Genomic DNA, 4921 nt, shown 5'->3' with positions numbered 1-4921 from the left:
TGAATAATTCTGGTCTCCATATTTTTTTTATTTTCTGGTGTACTCTTCTGGCCACTGCAGACTTGGACAGATGTGATCATGTGCCTAGCTGGTTTGAGTTCTGGGTTCACTGAGGGGAGTCGGACTACATGTCCATAGTCGTAGAGGTGTAATATGCTGTATATAAAAGTCTATACACTCATTTAAAAAGGTTCTTGTCAAATACCAAAAAAAAAAAAAAACAGGCCAAGACTCAAGTTTTATGTATCCCATTATCAGTACACCTCCATTAAAAACTTGTGTAGAGGGGAAAATTTAAAATGTATGTTCTGGTCTCCTGGAAATTTGCTGGAATGTTGCAGGAAATGAGGCTGACTCTAGCCTTAAAGGTATTTAAATTTGTCCCAGGTAAAGTTCAACTTTTCTAATAGCATTTTGTGATGTTTGTTTTACTATGTTTGGGTAGTGTAGCAATCTATAAATAATAAGCATAGTGAAGATGGGTGTTGTGAAGTAAGATCTAAACTTAGTGTACCGTATACTATGAATGTAGCCTAAGAGGAAAATACATTTTCAGGTAAGTAATATTTAGTTATAACTCTATTCATTCAGGCAGCACTGATGGTGTTTAGGTAGCAAATCATAGGGGCACAAATTTTTGAAGCCAAAGTACATGGCACTGATACGCCAAAGGCTGAGCCAGCTGATGAGACGTCCAGCCTTTAATGGTTAGCAAAGCTATTAGAAGACATCCAAGAAGCTGCTTCACAGATCTGATCTGTAGAGAGCATTGCATACTCTGCCCAAGAAGTAGCAGTAGATCTTGTAGAATGAGCCCTAATCTGTAAAGGTGAAGGTTGTCCCAGACTTGTAAGCCATAGAAATAACCTCATATCCATTGAGAGAGGCCTTCATCCCCTTTTTGGACCTTAGAATAGGAGAAACGGATTAAGACTTTCTAAAACATTTTGTCTTCTCTGGATAAGTCAAGTCAGATCTTTTAACATCCAGAAGAACTTGCTGTTGACCATTGCCAGGAGTGGGCCCCAGAGCAAGAAGAAAATATTCCTTATATAAATTAGAAAATGAGGCGACTTGAGGAATAAACGATGGAACTGTTCTTAGTATGATGCAATCTGGTCTTATCTGTAAATATGGCTCTGCAGGATAAGGGTTGAAGCTCTGAAATTCTTCTAGCTGGTAACATCAACTTAGAGGACCTGTCACCCTCAAAAAAACTAAAGTAAGCGGCTCCTTATGCTAAAAGATAAGTAGCAGTGTTACAATGCTAGCGTTATCGGAAACCTCTGATAATGCTAATAAACACCGCTGTGCTGTACACTGGAAAAGCAGTCCAGCATATTCATGAGGGGGCGGGATTAGGGGTGGTGACTGCAGTATGATGCTCGGCAGTCGCCTCTGGCCTATGGAGAGGACGGGGTGGTCCTGGGGAGCGTCAGCGCTTTGGACAACCACCTCATAATAGGCCATACCACTTTGAGAGTGGTCCGGCATTTCCAGCGCAGCGGTGTTTGTAATGTTATCAGAGGTTTCCAATAATGCTAGCAGTGTAACACTGCTGTGTTTGCTTTAACACTAGGTGCTGCTCACTTTAGTAATAGACATCTGAGAGAGGCTTCCTGTATAGGCTCAAAAGGTGGTCCTATGACATATAGAACCAAGCCAAGATCCCATTGTAGACACGGTGGTCTAATAGGAGGTTTGATGTTCCTTGAAGAATCTGTGTACTAAAAGGTAAGATGAAAATGTAGTATTCATTGCAGAAAACTGAAGTTTCAAGGTAGCAGGTTATAATCCTTTATCAAAGCCACCCTGTAGAAAAGGAAGAATACCTGAGACCTTGGGTGCAGATACAGAATTGTCACAACACCAGGATGTGAAGATTTTGTAAATTGAAACGACTGACTATCTGCTGGAAGATGAGATTGTTCAGGGACCATTCCCCAGGTCTCATTTGAGAACGGCTTAAAGGAAACCTACCATTTCTGATCGTCGGTGTAAGCTGTAAATACCGAGCACCAGCTCAGGGTGAGCTGGTGCCGGTGCTTAGTTTCGTTAGTGTTATAAACCGCGGTATCGCGGTTTTAACACTTTTTAAACTTTATAGCAGAAGCCGCTTCGGCGCTGCGCGCGACCGTGCGCGCGCAACGCCTGCGGCATTTCCTATGTAGGCGCGCGCTGAAGCAGTTTCTGCTATAAAGTTTAAAAAGTGTTAAAACCGCGATACCGCGGTTTATAACACTAACGAAACTAAGCACCGGCACCAGCTCACCCTGAGCTGGTGCTCGGTGTTTACAGCTTACACCGACGATCTGAAATGGTAGGTTTCCTTTAAAATGTCTGCCCCAGTGATCAGAGATCCTTGAATGTGGACTGCTGACAGACTGTAGATTTTTCTTGGCCCAGGAGATGACCCTAGCTGATGAGAGCTCTCCCCTTGCTTGTTTATTTAATACACATATAAAGTTATTGGTCTGTACTTTGACATGCTGGGTTTTTTTTTTGTTTTTTTTTTAAGCTGGGTCTCGAAGAATTTCAGGGCTAAAAAAAGTCTTTTAATTCTCTTTGATTTGAGGACAAAGTCCTTTCTTTGTGATTCCACTTGTCCTGAACCCAGAGATTGCTGAGGTGGCTCCCCTACCTGATGAGGCATCTGTGGTCCAGGAGCTAGGGTTGAACAAAATGTAAAGATTTACTGGTGGACAAATTGGTCCTTCAGCCACCATCTGAGGAGCTATGACAATGGGTTGGGCAAGTCCTGCTGGAACAGTAGTAGTTACAAAATGTTATTTATTTATTTTTTTGCATTTATTTTAACACGTGCTTCATTTTGAAAACTCTAATGTTAACAGCAATTTAATTCGGCAAATCTCCTCTGCTCAGCTGTTGTATCGTGTTTCAAAATGCAATGTGAAGGTATCCTTGGTGAGAATGGTATTCCTGTATTCTCCAAATCCCAGCGGTCAGCTCCTCGTTGATTTAGGATAACTTCCTAAGTTGGGACAACCCTATTACTCCTAAGAAGCCTACATTAGAGGTAAAAGTACTGGAGAAGCAGGCATGTCCTATATTTTTCTAATACCTGGGCTGTGGGGATTGGGAGGCAAGATGGAAACCTTTTCTCATTGCGACTTGTAAGCTTGCCCTGTAATGATCTCTAAAAACCAGCAGATGGCAGGCCATTAAAGATTATCAGTAAAATTGCTTTATATTGCAATATATAGTATTAGCAATAAGTACCGTGGAGGCTCTGAAATAATGGTAAAATAAAAGTTACGTACTGCAAAAAAAATGACACCTTACACAGGTCCGTACAGCAAAGTGTGAAAGTTATTGGCCTTAAAATTTTGCCAAAATTCTATTAAAACCTATATAATTTGCTATCCATGTCATTTGAATAGGTTGAACTGGTCTGAATTAGTTTAACAGCTGCCTACACATCCAGAAATGAAGAAAAACAGATTAAAACTAGCCAAACGCATGTTAAACATTCAAAAACACATGCGGTTTCAGTGCAATGCACCCTAAATGCACCAGGTGCTGATTACCTACCGGCCATGCGTTTCCATAAAAATGCATATGTGTTTGAGCCATGGTACCCCACTGTGCTTTTTCACCAAGGTTGTAACTAGGAGAGGCAGGGCTCCATATCAGACTTCTGAATGGGGGCCCTCCTACCCCCTGAGAAAATATACATATTTGTATGCTCACACATCTTTACACTTATGTGAACACATTTATGCACTAATATCTATATTTATACACTTGCACAGATCTGTCCTAGTAGCTGCTGGACATATGGGGGAAGTGCACGGCAGGAATTAGAGATGAGATCCCTAGTCCTGTCCGGCTGTCATTTCTTATTTGAGCTACCAATTCATGCTCTGTACTGTATAAGGTGTGCAACATGTATATAATAGTGCACATCCTCCATTAATTTGGGAGGCCATGGCCCTACTCACACATAGCAGCTGTCCTAGGGTCCCATAGCAGCTGCAACCACTGTAGTTAAATCCCTGGCTTTCACTGAGATTCTAAAAGAAGGGTTTGGTGGGGTACATTACAGCCGGAGGGGGTCTGCAGGTGGAGAAGGGTTTGGTGGGGTACATTACAGCTGGAGGGGGGTCTACAGGGGGAGAAGGGTTTGGTGGGGTACATTACAGCTGGAGGGGGTCTGTACAGGGGGAGAAGAGTTTGGTGGGGTACATTACAGCCGGAGGGGGTCTGCAGGTGGAGAAGGGTTTGGTGGGGTACATTACAGCTGGAGGGGGTCTGTACAGGGGGAGAAGAGTTTGGTGGGGTACATTACAGCTGGAGGGAGGTCTACAGGGGGAGAAGGGTTTGGTGCGGTACATTACAGCCGGATGGGGGGTCTGTACAGGTGGAGAAGAGTTTGGTGGGGTACATGACAGCTGGAGGGGGGTCTGTACAGGGGGAGAAGAGTTTGGTGGGGTACATGACAGCTGGAGGGAGGTCTACAGGGGGAGAAGGGTTTGGTGGGGTACATTACAGCTGGAGGGGGGTCTGTACAGGGGGAGAAGAGTTTGGTGCGGTACATTACAGCTGGAGGGGGGTCTACAGGTGGAGAAGGGTTTGGTGGGGTACATTACAGCTGGAGGGAGGTCTACAGGGGGAGAAGGGTTTGGTGGGGTACATTACAGCTGGATGGGGCGTCTGTACAGGTGAAGAGTTTGGTGGGGTACATTACAGCCGGATGGGGGGTCTGTACAGGGGGAGAAGGGTTTGGTGGGGTACATTACAGCCGGATGGGGGGTCTGTACAGGGGGAGAAGGGTTTGGTGGGGTACATTACAGCCGGATGGGGGGTCTGTACAGGGGGAGAAGGGTTTGGTGGGGTACATTACAGCCGGATGGGGGGTCTGTACAGGGGGAGAAGGGTTTGGTGGGGTACATTACAGCCG

The sequence above is a fragment of the Engystomops pustulosus genome, chromosome 6 (assembly GCF_040894005.1).
Source record: "Engystomops pustulosus chromosome 6, aEngPut4.maternal, whole genome shotgun sequence".
Lineage (NCBI taxonomy): Eukaryota > Metazoa > Chordata > Amphibia > Anura > Leptodactylidae > Engystomops > Engystomops pustulosus.
Note: the sequence above shows the minus strand (reverse complement) of the source record.